The sequence below is a fragment of the Hyperoodon ampullatus genome, assembly GCF_949752795.1.
Source record: "Hyperoodon ampullatus genome assembly, chromosome: 9".
In the NCBI taxonomy this organism is placed as follows: Eukaryota; Metazoa; Chordata; class Mammalia; order Artiodactyla; family Ziphiidae; genus Hyperoodon; species Hyperoodon ampullatus.
In genome coordinates, this window is record NC_136922.1 from 108,850,316 (window position 1) to 108,869,870 (window position 19,555).

The following is a 19,555-nucleotide window of genomic DNA, read 5'->3' on the forward strand; positions in this document are numbered from 1 at the left end:
TGCTTTGTTTTAGTGATAACCAAGGGATGAAGACACTCCCTCTGACTCTTGAGTTTGGAGCTCTCAAAACAGAAACCTTCAGCGTTATCCTTGGCAGACCCTAGGCCTGGGGCATGAGAAATTTATAAACAAGTTTGTAATGGAGAGAAGCATCTTTCCACAGGTCCCATGACGCTGACAGTAGCCACACAGGCTCACTGGCCTCTGCCTCCAAGTGACATCAGTGTGGCCACTGTTAGGACTTTGCAGGGCATTGGACAATGGACTTGGGGTTCTCCCAGATCACCCTGGTGTCCTGACTGAGCCCAGAATGGACTTGGGCAAAAGGCAAAGCCACCTTCAATGTTTTCTCTCCACATTCAGTTTCTCCAAATAATTATTAATAATATTATGCTCCCTTATATTTTTGCAAGCTTTATAATTTATATAACACTGCCACATATGTTACACATTAATATCTTGAAAATATTAAACTGATAGTATTTTTAAAAATCCTTCTCTTTCACAAAGAGTATGTCCTCCAGATGTCATTCTGTTTTCATGGAATCAGGTAAGGGTGGGCAAATGCTTTGGGGAGAGGAAGGAGACAAGGCAGAGAAAATGCCTCCTGATATGAAGAGCAAGAAAGCAGGGCACTCTGGCCTGGAAAGTGGGAAGGAAGAGGAGCAAGAAGTCAGCAAGTAGCTTGGCTTCTGCTTCTCACTCAGTCCGAGTTGAAATTCCAGAAAGTGGGGGAGGGAGTTAGAGAGGTTGTGGATAAAGCCAGATGCATAAGGAAGGGTGCCCCAATCCCCGCTTAGAACTCTGGGAGTATTCTCCCTGTGGGCAGAGTGCAGCAAATGTGAGGACCTCTAGCAGGAAGAAGTGGGGGCGGGTAGTCAGCACTTAAGCTTCTTGCAGCTCCTGTGTGCTGTGCTGTGGAAGGAACCAGAAATAGTCACACATCCTTGGGGACACAGAAAATAGCAGAGGTAGAATACAGTGGGCTTGCCAGGGGCCGCCATACAAAAGGAGAACAGACCCAACCGATGGAGGATGTGACTGAAACTTAGAGGTGTGCAGTCCCACAAAAACTGAGCTCAGGTTGGGTTAGTGGGAGAGAGCTACCAGCCCTGGTAGAGACAAAACAATCCCCACATTGAAGGTGCCTCTTCTAGGCTTGACGCATGAGTGGTACACATACTGAGTAACAGACGAGTCCATGAAAAGATAACTTTGGGGGACTGAACAGTCAGGTGTCCTTGAAGGAAGAGTTGACATTTGGCTGAGGCTTAAACATAATAAGATAAACCAGTAAATAAGCCAGAAGCCCGGAGGTGATACTCCTCTGTCATGGAGAACATAGTAGCACGGACAGTGCATGTGCATAGTACAGTCAAGAACACCAAATAGAAAGGAATAATGAGAGATGAAATTGGAGCAAGAGATAAGGGAAAGTGTCAAACCAATGTCAAACCAAGAAATTTTGACTTCATCTGATGGATCACATTCCCAGAGACTATTTATTAGAAGGCTTGTTCATTGGGTTATTAATAAGTGTACCACCAAAAAAGAAGGGGAGATCCACAGTTTAAAAGTCTGGGAAACAATTGATTAAACAAAGTTAAGCAAGTTATCCCAGTGTCTTCAATAGTTCAGTGCATTCAAGAATATGATGAGGGGGCCTCCCTGGTGGCGCAGTGGTTGAGAGTCCGCCTGCCGATGCAGGGGATACGGGTTCGTGCCCCGGTCTGGGAGGATCCCATATGCCGCGGAGCGGCTGGGCCCGTGAGCCATGGCTGCTGAGCCTGCGCGTCCGGAGCCTGTGCTCCGCAACGGGAGAGGCCACAACAGTGAGAGGCCCGCGTACCACAAAAAAAAAAAAAAAAAAAAAAAAAGAATATGATGAGGAAACATAGGCTTGATTAGAGGGAAAGGAAACAGATCAGAGGAGTCAGCTACTCACAGTCAGTGGGAGCATCTGAGGACAAGGACCGTGCTGGCGACTGAGAGGAGGGAAAGGGCCAGCAAATGCTTCCTATACTGTCTTTTAAAGTTCACTTTGTTTGTGAAAAAGTATTGAACAAATCACCCATGGTGAATATTCGAGTAATGTTTCGTTTTTCAGTGTTGCAAACTATGGTATAGTTTCAAATATTCTAATTTTAGTGCAATAATTTTGGTCAGAATTGGCTTACAGTTTCATGAACTTGATAATGGCTACAAAAAGTCTTTCAGAGGAATGGTGAAAGTCCTGTTTTGGTCATGGTCTGACTCACAGATTTCAAAGTGACTCAAATGAGATTACAAAGAACTATGGTTGTCAACGGAAGATATATTTTTGGTTGATAAAGATTTTATCTACTCCTACAGTCGACTGTGTAGAAGTGACTTCTTCAACCCAGGCTTGCTAAGGCAAACCTAACAGAGAGAGTCCTTACTCCCAGCTGACACTCGAATACGCCCAGGTCTTGCTGTGAGATGAAGTTCCGTAGAGCTACAAGTCCCAGTCTTCAGTCCCACACTTTATAGCTAGAGTAACACATTGTGATAAGAGGAATGAGGCTCAGGGGATTCTGAGTTTTATTCCTTGGTCTCTGGTCGATAGATCATAACAACACCTGGCATTTTTATGTTCGAGTTCGCTAAGGACTTTCATGTCCATTAATTTATCTATTACTTATTACAACCAACCCATGAAAAATGAGGGAATGGAGGCAGAAGTGCTGAGACACTTCCTTGAGTAACTAGCTCATGAATGATGGAGCCAGGGCGAGACCTGTAGATTTTTAATGTTAAATTTGACAGTCATCATTGCCACAGGCAATCACTCCCTGTGTTGAGAGAATTCACTACATTTCACTCGGAGATGATCATTACATGAACCTACACTTTTGATAAAATGACTTAGGGTTATACACACACATTGTGCCAATGTCCATTTTCTTAGTTTTGATATTTGTTATAGTACACAGGACCTCTCTGTACTATCTTTGCAAGTTCTTCTGAATCTATAGTTATTTCAAAACATTTTCTAAATCAATAACAAGTCAAGAAAATGTGAAAAGAAGAATAAATAAGAAACAGTTCTTTTAAAATATCTAGCCATTCTATACCCAGTTTAGGTCTCTGAAAACTCTAATCATAGTTCTCAGTTTCACTGAAATTTGTTAAAACTTAAAGCAGTTCTATTCAAGTGAAAACACTTATTGATTACCATTTTGTTTCAAGATGGTCAGCTTATTCAAAAGATAATTTTAGGTATATGTATTTGCCTTTTATTCCAATTTAAGCTCAAGGAGCTTGCCCAAGATTTGGTATGAGCAGTGTGTATTATCATGATAACCCCAAGATATAAGTAACAGCCTTACCACCAGATTGCAGATGGGTAAACTAATCATTTAAGAAAAAATTTCCACACCATTCTATTTTCTACACAAATCTGGGGTGCTAGCCTAGTGATTTCAATCTAATTTTATTCAAAGCACATATTGTCTTTCAGGGAACCAATTCAGGCAATTTCAGTACTAGTGGCTCAGAGGAACAAAGAGTTTATTTTGGTTTTGCCTTATCCTGAAGCCTTGACATGCCACATTACATGTACACATTCAAAACAACAATGCAGTCATCAGTGGGGTGCTGCTCTTTCTTCCCAAGGGAAGGGTCAATTTTGAGCTTGCCTTCAAGTAGATTAGTAGACAGCAGGGAAGCTGACCTTAGACCATTTTGTTCAACAAATTCTGGGAATCTTGGACTTTCTGGCTGCTGGGCAGAGATAAATTGGAAAGTTGCACATAATCCTACAATTCAGTCAACTTCTCAGAGAATAAAAATGGAAAACTTTTGGGCAGCCAACCCAAAGATTCTGAGATGCTAGCTGCTGGATCCCAAATCCTTGGCTGTTCTTTGTTCCTGTCACATGAGAGAAAGTAGCTGGCCCATATAAATGAGGTTCCTTCCCACAGAGCTGCAGCGTGCTTTGCCCATGAGAACTTGAGACAAGAGCTCATTTTTCCTAAAAGATTCAGTATCTACATATGTCACGTGTTTGCACTATAAAATAAATCACAGCACATGATTATACTACAGGATTCTTACATCTTGCATATTTATAGATTATCCAGATAGCAAATCTAAAGGAAACCTAAAGTGGGTAGCTAGATTCAGACTCTACATTTACTTATTAAAAATAAAAAGGAAAAGCCAGTTAATGTTTACAACAGAGAAGAACCATGAAAAAGCTTTTTTACTTGTTGAGTTTACAAATGTCTTTATTGCAGTCTTTTCCTTTGACAAGAGGAATTAGCACTTAAATGTTAGCTGAGCCTCACTTCTGATTAAAAAAAAAAAAAAAACGTGATCTGGGCAATTCAAATTACATATATATTTTTTTCTTTTCTTTTTTTTTTTGCGGTACGCGGGCCTCTCACTGTTGTGGTCTCTCCCGTTGCGGAGCACAGGCTCCGGACGCGCAGGCTCAGCGGCCATGGCTCACGGGCCCAGCCGCTCCGTGGCATGTGGGACCCTCCCAGACCGGGGCACGAACCTGTCTCCCCTGCATCGGCAGGCGGACTCTCAACCACTGCGCCCCCAGGGAAGCCCTCAAACTATATTTTAATCTATCAAAACCAGAATTTTACTTAAACAAATGATGGCATTTGGCAATAAAATGTAAAATAAAAAATATTTCTAGCCTTAGCTTACTACTATAGACATTAATTTTCAATTGCAAGTTATGATTCTCATTGCACAAACAATGAGAAATAAGTATTCCAGAAAAGCTGTGAAACAATTAAAGCTAGATGTAGACTCTTTCTTTTCTGCACTCAACTTCAAGTACACATTCAAACACAATAAACCAATACAACATTCCCTCCCTGGGTTTGAAGTTCATGATTCAGAGATACCAAATGTAACTCAGACCAGAAATGAAACAGAATCTGCTCTGGAAAAATAATGGTTCTCCTGAGATAATCATTAACTCTGCAGAGAGAGCCAAGACAGATGAAAGACTCTCTTTCTGGGCAGTCTATGGTGAGTTAGGTGAAACTCTGGCAGCCTGATTTGAGATAGAATCCTCTGTTTTCATTTTGTGGAGAGCAGTAGAACACCATTGCCTATAAGCTAGAGAATGTTTGAGTCTTCAAACACATCAGCTCCATGTCTGCTTAAACAGCATGAACAAAGTTCCCAGTGTACCTCAAAGCATCTTTTGGCCTCTAAGTGTTTGTGACTGGCTACAAGTAAGACTGGGTGATGACTGGATTGCCTGACCTTAAGAATATTGTCAGGCATAATAATGGCAGGGCTACAAAAAACTTTTCCAAGTAAATCAACTTGAACTTCATTGACCACATTTAATTTATCTTCTCTCCATGTATTCATGGTTAGGAAATTGAATCCTCATGGAATATTTGTTTATATTTCATCTTTCCATGCCGTCATAGCCATAACGACTATAATTTATGTAGGTGCTACATGGTGAACAATAGGTCATGGGTTAGGCATAGCATGTAAACTGTGGTTAGACTTGGATGATGAAAGAATCAGAGTATAATATATGATCCATGCATATGTGTTTTGTCTACACACATATAAATCCTTATTACCAGTATATTTTGGTAAATTATACTTCCTTTTTAAAAATTAAATAGTAAAAACGAAAGTGAATTGATATATTCCAAAGTTCGAATAAAGTATCCTTATTATGAAACATGTTAAGCCCTACCCAACTAAACTTTTCTCTGACCCTCGTGGTGGCCCCACGATGTTTTCTTGGCTTCAGTTCCATCTCTCCCTACTATTCCTGGATGCCCATGTGATTTGCCAGCCATTTTTTTCTCCTCCAGATCTATACCTGGCTTGTCTTTTTAATCTTTACCACCTTTCGAATTTCCAGTCTCAAAATAGAGACACACAATGTTCTCAATCTGCTAACTTCTCGACTCATATGGAACCTCTTTTTCCTAGGAAATTAAATAGGATTAGTGGCCTCTTCGTAATGAATGTGATGTTATTTGCAGATTTTAACCCCCAATTTTTTGTCCCACCCTATTACCTATGGTGGTAACCGCACCTCACTCCCATAGGTTTGCGTCCAGCCACTGAAATGACTCTTGTCAGCATCGTCACTGACCTCCATTTTGCCAAATCCACTAGTCACTTCTCTGTCCTTGGCTGTTAACCTCTCAATAAGATTCCACACAGTTGGTCACTCTGTCCTTTTTATTTTTTCCCCATTTAAAGCACTTTCTTCTCAACAACACAGTCCTTTGGGTTTCCTCTGGCCTCACTGGCTACACCGTCTCAGTATCCTTTCCTAGATCCTTCTCCTCCACAAGACATTAAACTTTAGGGAGCACCAGATTATGTCACTGGCCCTCTATCCCTGTCATCCCTATCTGTAGGGTTTCTCCAGGAATTCTCATACAAGAGTGTGATGTTAAGTGATGTGAAGGCATTAACTAAATCTGTGTCTCCACCTGCATCTGGCATGACCACTGGATGTGTAACAGCTTCATAATGTGACCTCTCCTAAGGGGAATGCTCATTTCTTCCACAGGCTGCTCGTCTTCCTGTTTCCCCTGGCAGTTCTTGGTACCACCATCCTCTAAGTTGCTTGAACTAAAAACATGGGAATTATCCTTGGTTCCTCTTCCCATCCTACCTGGCATCCAGCCTTTCAGCAAATTCTATCGTCTCTACTTGCAAACACCGCCCCCCCGCAGTCCTTCCATTCCCCTCGTCTTCCCCACTGGCCTGGGCTATGCCCCTCCTACCTCAACTTAATCATTCAAAGCCCCCAAACTGTCTTCCTATGCCTACATTTGCTACTTACATCCTATTTTCTACAATACAAAGTGACTTTTTGAAAACACAAGATAGTTTTCTCAACAACTTGATTTTTTGTTTGTTCTATAACCCAGACAACACCCTAAGTCAGCCGTTCATCTGTCTCTCCACTTGAAACACTGTGAGTGACCCACCGTTGCCTGACACAGATTTCTGTGCTTTCCTTCTTGCTCTTTACAGCAATTTTGACCACTTTGCTCCTAAAGTTTGGTACCACCGCCTGGCCTCTGCCATTCTGGAACCCTGTAATCCCAAATGATACGAGAAAATCCAATTCCAGCTACATCTCCTGCTGTCAACGCCAGATTTCAGTAGCCACCCCACGTTACCGTATGACGCCAGCATCCTTCATCAAGAGACTTGTTAATAGCCTTATTGAAGAGGATGTTCTCCAGCGTCTCCCAAAGGAGTATATTGGTATCACATGATAAATCTGCTTTAATATTCCCACCTCTCCAAAACTCTGACCCTTCCTCAAGATTCTAGCAAGGCTGATCTGCCATTTCTGCTCTTTCCTGGAGGATATCAGTGTCTTCCGGGTGCCACCCTAGCAACACACGAGAACCAGCCTCAGGGGTCCTTGGCTGGGTTGCTAATTCCTAAGCCAACCACTTTCTTTCTTTTCAAGTCTTCCAAGCAGCTAACCAAAGCCAGCTAAGTCCGTGATCATCTCACTTATACTGTCCCTGAATCACTTGGCTCCCAGAGCCCAGCGAGTCCCATGTTCCAACTGCTTCCGCTCCAGTTACCAGGGAAGAGTCTTACTGAGGATGCTAGTGCATGGCACCTAGTAGCAATGGGGTCCACATTGCTGTCAGACCTGGCTCCAAAATCTCCTACTAAGGTCCTGTTTTAGTCTGAGCTCTCTCAAAGCAGAACCCAAGGCAAGAATTTACGTGCACATTATTTACCTCGGAAGTGACCCCAGGAAGCAGAAATGAAAGACCAGGGAAAGTGAAGCAGGAAAACAGGGAGAGTTGACACAAGAAGGCCTTATCTATTGGTCACCAGGACCTTCTGCAGGGCGTATAAAATGTCTTTCAAAATTATCTGTTAAAGAGGTGAAGGGGAAGGGCATCAGATCCCAGACTCTTCCCACTCCCACTGGCTGGGAAATGACCTCCGTGCACTTATAACTTGTGTGTGTGTGAATGCAGGACAGGCATCAAGAAGCCCTAAGGCAGAAAGTGCAGCTCAAGCTTGAGGAAAGGCACAGGCTTCCCCAAGTGGGCAGCAGTTCGGAGATGACCTGGTGCTCTAGGGTGAGGCTGGGGGTGTGAGGTCTGTATGAGAAACAGCCAGATCTGGGCAAAGTCAATTCACCAAGAGTGTAAGGAACATCAGACCCATCTTGATATTCCACCTTAGACAATCACTTAAATTCCCTGGCCCTCCCTCAGCTTATTCATTTGTAAATTGTGACACTTGGACTAAATTCGTGGTTCCAAAACCTATCTTTAGAACAGAATTACATTGGGAACTCTTAAAGTCATGTGAATCTGTGCTCCAGAAATTCTGATTCAGTGGGTCTTGGGTACAGTACAAGAAATCATATTTCATAAACCTCCTGGATGATTCTGATGTAGTTAGTCTGTGCACCCACTTCTAGAGTCCCTTTTCATTCTGTGACTTGGTGGATAGTTAGCCATTGGATAAATGATGTTGGAATTTCAAGATAAATATAGCATGGCACTATTTACTTACAGACCTTGCAATGTGCTCATTTAGATGAGATTTACACACAAGAAACAATACGTTTGTAACATAAGACAATATCCAACCAGATATTGCAGATCACACAAATCTCACCTATAGAGGTGTTTTTTTAAGCAATAATCAAACCATTCTTCTCTTCATTCTTTTTTACCCAATTTAATAAATACTTATTAAACACACTCTATCTATTAGATATATATTATCTCTTTGATATTGATCAGGTACTATGAGGGATAAAAAGATGAATAGGACTTTGTCCTCATCAGAAAGGAGTATACAGCAGACGTGCAGAAGTAAAGAATTAAGGCAGAATGATATGTCATAGGTGGGGAGGGAGACAAAGCCTGTAGATTTTTCAGTGAAGAAAGAAATCATTTTTTGCCAAGTAAGGAATGCAAGACTTTTGGATCGTGTATTTATTTATTTATTTTAAATTAATTAGTTAATTTATTTTTGGCTGCGTTGGGTCTTCGTTGCTGTGTGCAGGCTTTCTCTAGTTGCGGCGAGGAGGGGCTACTCTTTGTTGCGGTGTGCGGGCTTCTCATTGCGGTGTCTTCTCTTGTTGCGGAGCACAGGCCCTAGGCACGCGGGCTTCAGTAGTTGTGGAACACAGGCTCAGTAGTTGTGGCTCACAGGCTCTAGAGCACAGGCTCAGTAGTTGTGGCACATGGGCTTAGTTGCTCCGTGGCATGTGGGATCTTCCTGGACCAGAGCTTGAACCTGTGTCCCCTGCACTGGCAGGCAGATTCTCAACCACTGCGCCACCAGGGAAGTCCCCTTGGTATAGTTTATTACTTTCTCCAGCTATGTTCAACAACCAAGGACAGAACAGAAGAAAGCAGAATTTGAGGAAGATGGACATGGAAGTAAGACAAGACAGTGAAGGACTCTCAGGGTCCCCCAGGAACGTTGTTACACTGAGTTGGAGCCAGTGAAGCTAAAGTAGAGTCAGAGGATGTGGGACTGTTCTGGAGAGATGAGGAAACAAAACGTCAGGATCTGGGGAAGTGAGCACAGCTTTAAGGTACTCTGAGAGATGGATTTCAACAAATGTAGAGTTTGTAAGCTTGAATGGATGGCAGCTTCACATAATGGGTATGGTCCGAAAGTTGCCATAGACTACAGATGAGGCCGTTCCTGAGGGTCTCAGGAACCCTCAGGAACGGCCTACTGATGTGGACCTGACAGGTGTGACTGGAAGAGGGTGTATGCTTGGCCAACCAGAACACAAGCTTTAGGAGAAAAGGGCTTCCTGTCCTCAGTCTATCTTATGATACCATTAAAATGCAGGTTATGAATTTGAAAGTCAAGGATAATCTCTGAAACTTACTAGGACTTAGTGGTTTTTAATTTCCAGTGGCAGAAGCATTGAGTACAGCTCATTCATTTGTTCAGCTTAACCGAAATTCTCAGCGACCTGGCCTCCCTACTTCTCCACTCCCAGTGGCTCTCAGGATGCTGCCACTACAGTAACTATGGCTCAGGGACCTTCAGACCGGTGGGCCTGCTGTCAGCCCAGAGCTCTGGACTGAACGTGACCCCTGGTGGCCTTTTGCACCCCTGCACACACCTCCTCCCCTCCAGAGATCAGTGGTTTGGGACCCGTCAGTGCAGACTCTGCTGTGGGCAGACACACTTGGCTTCTATTTCAAAGCACCCAAATCAACTTGGCGAGCCTGAGGGACACAAAAAATTCCTGTTAAACAGTTGGCAATCAGCAGCCCTGACACTGGTGAGCAGCAGAGGGTGGCCAGGCTGTTCTGGGAAGCCCAGCCTCTGTTCGTAACAGTTGAAATCACAAAAGCTCTCCATGTGCAAACCCTCCAGCTCTGCTCACTTCATCATTGGAGCCTAACTGCCCTCAAAATGTCGCTCCTCTTCCTGAATCATCAGTTTTCTTGGAAAATATAATTAGACCCATAAGAAGGAGAAAAGAAAAGAAAATAGTATGAAAGAAAAGCTAAGCAAAAATGAGCAAAATGCTTTAAGTCAAAGGGAAGAGAAAGTAAGACTTGTCAGCAGCCCCTCAAAAATAATATGATTATCTTTTACTCCCCCCGCCTTTTTTTTTTCTTTTTGCTGGCATTTCTGATGTAAATACTTTGTACACATGAGGGCAGTTTTAAAAACATTTTCAGAGTGCTGTAGCTTCCTGTTGGGGATAACATAAGTATAATCTCGCCTGCAGGCAAGAGACAGATCATTACACAAACTCTCAAGCTTTCTGTGACTCTTAAAAATAGATGCTGAGAAAAGTTTCTGAGAGCTTCTTCTCAGAAACATAAGAAATGTTGAAATCATTATGTGATCATTCAAAATGTAGTCTGCCATGTGACCCAAGTTAATAGAATTTGCTGTGCTTATTTTGTTTTTAAGGCATAACCAGCGCAAATGCATTCTCTTCTAATGGCTTGGTGCTGCTATACATAAAAGGCATAAACAGGAATTTTGGAAACATTATGTTTTCACTTGATTCAAACAAAGAAAGAGTTCCAATATGAAAATGAAGTAAATAAAAATGAGATTGGCCTCTTCATGAAAAAAATGATGAATATGTTTGTGAATTTAAAAATTAGCCCTCTAAGATAAATTATTAAAGACTTTCATATTTATCATTATCTTCTGGATAATAAACCTAGAATTAAATTTAACTCCCGTAACATACAAACTTAACATAATGGAAAAACATTAATAAGAGAAATAAAATCATGCAAAATATCTCAGATAAATAGGTTTGATTGTTGCATGTTATAGCTTGTGTTGAGGCTGCTTTGTCTTAGAAATCTGTCAAGCTTTCTTCACTCAAAACACTCTGCTGAGGTGGGGAAAGCTCTGGATACTGTGTTTCAGAGAGTAACTCCATCCAGGGAGAAGGATCAGCATCTCCTATGTTCTCTACACATTGAAGTCTCAGGGGGAAATTTACCTGTCACATTTTCGTAACTCTCAGCAATATAGGCATTTTAGATATTTTTGACAGACACGAAACACCACACAAGAAAACTGGAAAGGAAGGCTCCACAGGGCCTGGAGGACACAAACTTGACTTGTGAGGAAAGGCAGGACTGTCTACAGATAAAGTGATCAAGGTGTAAAAAAAAGTGGCAGATGTGGAGAAAGGAGAGACAAAAAATTGGGGGTCAAACAGGACGGAGTAGAGAGTTTTTAGACAAAGAAAGTTGGTACTCTGGGTCCTGTGAGGTCCGTTGAAAGACTCATGACTCAGGGACTTGAATCAAATGAAAGATCCACCGGTGAGTTTTGTTTTGAAAAACTAGATCTTTAGTTTCAATTCTGACTAGCACTAATGAATTAGGTTATGTATATTTTTATACTGTCCACAGTTTCAAGTAATAATAATTTAAAAAATACTTATAGAAGCCATTTATTGAGCACTTACACTGTTCTTTACATAAACCTTAAAATCTATTCTCCCGACAATCATATTATCACATTCTGCATGAAGAACCTAAGGCTAAGAGAGAATGAGTAACTTTCCCAGAGTCGTGCAGTAATATTAATACCGAAATTGAGTTTGAACCCAGTTCTTCCTGACTTTGAAGACCACATAATTAAATGTGACGTATGCCAAACCGATTATTTCAGCTCAAAGTTTATAAAAATAATGCTGTTTTTGGTTCTAAATTCAATCTGATTCAAGTCTTTGGCAGTTTATTGAGAATTGCTGTATTTCAGGTGTGTGTATTGTACTCATAGCAGAAACATAATTGTTCATGTTCTGACACCTGCCTATACCCTTGCAATTGAGCAAAATATCTACAATCTAATTTTTAAAAATAAAGAAAATCCCACAGAAGAAGAAAAGTGATTATTTTCCATAGTAAATTTAATAACATCAGGTTTTTTCCATGACTACAATAAAAATTGAAACTTGGTAAAGAAAGATATCTTGGTCTTTCCTTAGGTTGCTTTCCAGTTTTTAGGCATACTGACCACACCTTACCACTCAGCTAACACCTCTCGGAGCTTTATTTGTCATAGTATTCTTACGGCACTACTTATTCAGAATCAGTTAGGAGAAACTGCAGAGCAATTATATATTTGAAATGTTATCTGAAGCAGGTCCAAATCCTCACATATGTTCCTGGCAGATTAATCATCTCTGCAGAAGGATATCAGCACACAGGACTTTATCACTGGGATGAATTCAGAGTCATATTCTACTTTCCTGCTAAGTAAGAGAGACTAACCTGCTAATTTTTTGGCTCATACTATCAAATCTACAATTGAGCACAGAAGCACACTTATTTTCTGATGCTTCCTCCAAGAAATCCAGGGCCTTGGAGAGAGTTCACCCAAAGCTAAAGAAGTCTTTCTCACCTGTGAGGCTGGACTGTTACCACAGAATTGCTGTTGCCCACTCAGATTCTTGCAAGGAGTTGTGTCCCTCTAAATCTGCCACCAAACCCATGGAATCTTTTCATTCTTAATAGAGAGAATGTAAACAGTTTACAGGAAAATGAGAAATCTATTATGTGCGGAATGTCTCCTCACCATTCAGCAGTGAAATGCACAAAAATATTTCCGATTCAACTACCCTAGTGCACGCCCCCCAAATCTGACTGAATTTCAGTTTGGTAGGTTAGCCGAAACCAAATAGCCATTCATTAGCTACTAACAGTTGTCTACATGTGTGGAGGCTATGATATCTGAAAATTATTGCTGGAATTCCTGGTAAAAATTTTAACATGCCTAGACATTTCTGAGAAAAATACATAAAGTCAAGGTGGGAAATATTTGGCATTCTGTGAAAATTCCAAGTCTCAGTAGCTTCCAATTTTGAAATATTATACCTGCAAATTGTCCTGGTTTCCAATTCATTTATTGATGTATTTGTATGTTCTTGAGGACACAAAGTATCATATATATGCTAAGAAAGACCAGGTTACATAGCAATTACCCACAAGGTAGTAATTTCATTCTGGTTCCACTGTGGTGGGGTAAGCAAAGTACAGCCCATTCCTCGCTCTGATTACAACTAAAACTGGACAAATTTTTTAAAACTCTGAAGATTCTGGAAAATAAATAAAAATGGGAAGATTGTAAAGGAAGTCACAAGTTACAGAGGTGACCTATGTGGATTTTCTTCTTTTTTATCTTCTGGAGAGGCACCATGCAAAGGGGCCCCTCAAGGCCGAAGCCTGTGGGGGAATGGCAGAAGGGAGAGAGAGCCAGAAAAGGGGCTCCAACTCTGTCTATGAATCTGCACAAGTCTCAACCGAATTCCAAATTCCAAATTCTATGCATGCACAGGAAAGACCCAGAGAACAAAACTGACATTCGGACCATCTATGCAATCTCAGCTGCACCCCTGAGTCATGCACAGATCAGATGCAAAGACCTGAAGAGGTGCTTCCCCAAAGTAGACACATGAATGGCAAAGAGGTCTATGAAAAGATGCTCAACGTCATTAGTCATCAAAGAAGTGCAAATTAAAACCACAATGAGATCCCACTTTCACATGCTTTGAATTGGCTAAAATTAAAAAGACTGATGATGCAAGCATTGGTGAGGGTATGGAACAACTGGAACTCTCATATGCTGCTGATGTAAAATGGTACAACCAATTTGGAATACAGCTTGGCAGTTTCTTAAAAAGCTAACACACTCCTACTATACAGCAGAGACATTCCACTCCTGGATATTTAACCTAAAAATATAAAAATATATGTCCACACAAAGACTGGTACATGACTGCTCATGGCAGGGTTTTTGTTTTTGTTTTTTTGGTAATAGTCCCAAACTAGAAGCAACCCAAAAGTCCATAAACAGGTGAATGGTAAGCGAAGTGTTGTACTTCCATACAGTGGAATGCTACCCACCAATAAAAAGGAATGAATCACTGATAGATGGTACAACACGGATAAATCTCAAAAATCATTAAGCTGAATGAAAAAAGTTATGCAAAGTGAGTACATACTACATGATTCACTTACACAAAAATCTATAAAATGCAAATTATGACTTCCCCTAGAGGATGCTTGTGGTGGAAAGCGTTCCTAAGTTTTATACAGAACCAGGAGAATGCCCAGGCCTCTAACACATCAGATGCAGAAAAGGCATTTGTTGAAATTTAACACCCATTGATTATTTTTAAAGCATATTTTAAACAGCTCCAATCTCAGTAACCCAAATATTACTCATCTTTCAAGCTCCAATCAAGCTAGAATTCTTTTTTAATCCTTTCCTTGAGATTTGGAGTTAGCAACTGCTTCCTGTGGAAACACGGCTACTTCCGTTTGGCCTTCTCCCCAGGACCAGTGCTCACTCCTAGAGGTGGTCCTTACTCCCAGGGCATGGCCTGTCTCTCCAACCTGGCTCGGCCCGAATTCCAGTGTCTCCAGCTTCTCTGAACTCTGGAATCTGCTCAGCGCCAGCTCTCATTGCTGTTCCCTCAGGGGGCCCTGTGCGTCTGCTGCTCTGAGTAAGCCAAGGGTACACGAAAACTACACAGACTTTTGGACTAACTTCCCTTCAGCCCTGTACTCTCCCTGACCTAAATCACAGCCACTTAAAACTCCTGAGTTCTGACCTCTGTTCCTCTGTCCAGAGAGCCTGTGGTCTCCGTGTGAGCTCCATCCCCTGTGCTAAAGTTTGGAAGATGCTCTCAGGGAGAAGCAAGGACAAATGTGATGCTCACACGTGTGCTTCTTTTCTCTCAAAGGTCACAGCCTGCATTTGTTGTCAAAGGCCTGCAAAGAGCAGCTTTGCATATTTTATTCAGCTTTTATATTTGTTAGTGGCAGGATAATAAGTGCAATATCATTCATTCCATCATGGCCAGAACGTGGTGAGATTTCTTTCATGTTGAGAATATTATACTTGAAAATTTGCAGTAGAAATAATCTGAGTCTTCAGAGGACATTACCTTCTCCCAGGTGTATTTTTTTTTTCGCTCAGCCAGGTGTCAGTTTTCCAGGGTTGAGTTGGTTCATAGCTAGGCAGTGGTAACCACAGTAGGCAGCTAGTTACTTCCAGTCACCCTTGTTCCAGCAGGACTGATGTTGTAACCCTCTAGGCCCTGGATGCCAGAGCCCCCTCCAGCCCAGAGGCTCAGCCCCACAGACTCTCCCAGAAGAAAGGCCCCAGAGCCCGGTCACTTCTCTTGATTCCATCCTCTCAGGGAACTTGGCCCTGTGATTCTTCACCATCATTAGTATATAATTGTATGTAACAATTTATATATACATCAAATATATACATTTATTCAACTTTTTCAACAGGAGATGTTCCAGTGATCTAGACCAGAGGCCAACAAACTCTCTGTGAATGGCCAGATGGTAAACATCTGAGCCTGTGGGATGCACGGCTCTGTCACACCACTCAGCTGTGCTGCTGTGGCTTGAATGCAGCACGTAAGTGAGTTAGTGTAACTGTGCTCCTATAGATCTTTACATACAGATCAGTCATCAGGCCAGATTGGGCCACAGTTTGCCCTGATCCAGGTGATTGCTACCAAGGCCCCACTTTTTACTTTATTTTTTGGTATGGTCTCCTCGTCTATGAGTTAGTTGAGGAATGAATCATGTTTCATATTTCTCTGGCATCTTATTCAAGCCGACATCCAGCTGGGCACATGCCATCTGTCTCATAAACACTGTTTAAATGTTCAGGAAGAAGGAAGGACACAGGTGTCGAATTGTGGCTAGAGTCTGGACTGAGAAAAATGTTGTGTGATGGGAAGTCATATTTTAAATTGTCAAGGCAAGATCTTTTTCAGGTTTTTTGAAAGCTTAGGAATTAAAATTCTCAAGGAATAATCCTGTGCTTTAGGTTTGAACCAATTAAACTACAAGAGGGAAGAGTAGGCATTAAAATATAAAGGTTTCTTATTTAAAGGTTTTGAACACATATATTCAGCCTTCTACCTTCAGTTATTTAGAGTTTACTGGTTTAGGAGTTATCACCTCAAATCAGACATCAATTACATTTCTTAAGACTGAAATTTTCAGAACTACTTTATAAGTGTGAAAAATGTCTGCGCCTCTTTCCTGGGATAAATTCAGTGATTAAAAAACATTCAGAATACAAAACTGAAAAAGAAAAAATGCTGTTAGTGCTGCTTATAAAGTACAAGAGCCTTAATGTGCAATGTTTTGAAATGGGACCAGATAAAGTGGGTAAAATTGATAACTCCTTGAATCATAAAAACATTTATAAGACTTAAAAGCATCGAGCTTAGCTTGGTACTGAAATGTTTACCTAAATGAAAATAGCTATAATGCATTGGAAGTTCTTGAATTAATATGAATCATTTTTTCCTGTCATTGTAGTGATGAGCCAGAACACGGCTTGAAACCTAACACATTTCCAAACCCTGAATCCTTGCCATTTACCTTATTTTGTTTTTACTTAGTTATGCTACTTCTGCTTTGTAGTTTAAAATAAGGCTATTGAAAATGTTAGAAGAAATGTTTTTTTAAATGGTTCTTTTTTTGGCTATGAACATGGAAAATATCAGAATAAAATAATATCCAGCATTGATTAGAGTTTGAGTGTACACTCTGACACATGGGTGTAATGTTTCTACAGAACAATTTGTTAGGGCATAGCAAAAGCCTTGGAAAAAAATCATAGGCTCTTTAAACCGAAATTATTATTTCTAGGCATATATCCTAAAGAAACAATCAAGGAAATTTAGATTAAATAATAATATTATGCAACCATAAAAATGGTATTGTAGAAGTGTGTTTGTTAACATGAACAGACCTTTTGTGGGTTGGCTCACTCTACATCACTCTATGCTTATATTATTAAATATAGAAGTGAGAAGTTACGGTTACATTGTCCAGATTCCCTTGCAGCTAGAGATCCATACATAACCTAAGTTCTGCCAAGAAAGTCCACCTGCGCAAAACTGGATGTAGAAGGGAGTGATGGGAAGGGACACACTGAAATGTCAACGGTGGTTGACACCTGCTTGTACCTGAACCCATGTGGCTAGCCAGCTTCTTCTACAGTTTACAAAGCATGGGCTAGATCATCTCCATTTCAATTACAGGACACTCAGCATCCACGAAACACATGGCAATCAATATAATCTGCAATTCTTTTGCTTGTAGTCGATGCCACATTCCACCAGCACAGCAGAAAACAGAATTACAGCATTGCACCACCAGGAAGTCTACACCGATGACTTAGTAAGGAGATAGAAGCTGGAGATGTGAGCAGCTGTGTTCCACAGCCTTCAGCCATATAAACAGTCTCAAGTCTTCAGCTGGTGAGAGCTTGCTCTTCTAGTTTAAAAAATGAAGTCAAATTTTAAAACAGAGAAAAGGGAGGGTGGTGCAGTGCTCAGGAGAGGAAGATAATGACAGGCTCTTTGGTCACCAGGATGCGACCTGACAGCTCCTCCACCTGCTAAAGCACATGATGTAAACTGTCTGCATAGGCACCCAGCCCACACACGCCTGAGTGTGTGTGTGTGCATGCACATGTGCCTCTGTGAGCTTGTGCACATGCACCCAAACTCAATTTGAGAAACTGTTTCCAGCACTAAACTGTTATCATAAATCTGGCCAGAGTTTCAGTTAGTGCTTTTCTCAAGAGGGCCCTTCTAATACTTGACAGTTTTTCAGAATATCCACTCTCCTTTTTGGGAAGCAATGAAACAACACAGTATGGAGGTGATTCATCTTTGGTGAGAGAACTGGATTTTTAAAAATAATAATACTATATATAAAATAGATAACTAATTAGGACCTACTGTACAGCACAGGGAACTCTACTTAATATTCTGTAATGACCAATATGGGAAAAGAATGTAAAAAAGAGTGGATATGTGTATATGTATAACAGATTCACTGTGCTGTAAACCTGAAACTAACACACATTGTAAATTAACTGTACTCCAATAAAAATTAAAATAATAAGAATAATGATAATAAGAATACCTAACAGTTATCGAATGGATCTTTTGTACCTGAAGATGCACCAGGTGCTGCCTAACAATTTCTCCAGCATTAATAACAACCTTGAACTAAGGAACATTGTTACCTCCCTTTCCAGATGGGCAGTGCCTTACCTGAGGTCACCGAGTTACTAAGCGCCAGGGCTGGATTCACCCCACATGTGGAACGAGCACCCCTCATCGTGACCCTGCCAAGGCAGGACTTGAGGAAGCCTCCCAGAGCCCCACGTGTTCCTTGCACAACTGTCTCCACCCCCAAGATCCAGACAGCCTTTCTCCCAAATGCTTTGGACACATCCTGCAAGCAGCTCCAATTAGAGCTGATTTCTCTCTTCCTTCCTGGGAGAGATGGGGACACTGCCCCACCAGCCCTCGTAGACCTGTTGTGCTTTCTATCCACAGGTCACCCGGGGTTGACCCCTCTGGCTCTATGTAACCCTGATCTGATAGACTCCAAGCCGCAACACGCTGAGTGGTCTCACTTTGCCTCTGACCACAAACCCTAAGTGTTCTCTGGCTGTGTGGAGTCCTCTCTACCCCCAAGGCCACTGTCACATCTTTGCTGCCTCAGGATTCGACCATATCCTCTCCTGTGTCGGACTCAGGTGATGTCTTGTTTTTATTTCACAAATGAAACATGAGCAGTCAGACTGGAACCTTATCTTCCAACCAAGAATCTGCTACCTTCTTGTACCTGAACCCATGTACAGGCTGTGGCTGGACTGTGTCCAGTCTCAGCGGATAAACCCTGTGTCCCTCCGAGGGAACAAGCCCCACGCAGCTACTCAAGGATGTCACCACACTCCCAACCACATCTTCTAATCATCAATCATCGACTTTTTTCTTCGGGTAATGGCCTACACAGGTGCTCAGGCCAAAAACATTTCCCCAGATAAGGAAACTTTATGTCTTTATCTCCTCTCCTGGCTTGCCACCAGATCCTGGGGCTGTGTCTCCAGAGCCCTGTTTGACCACTCGCTTCTCAGCAGCTGAGTCTCTGCCCAGATTGCAGAGAAGCCTCCTGCGTCTGCTCCATCTCCCCTGACAGTGCCCAGAGCCACCTTCCTGAACAAGACA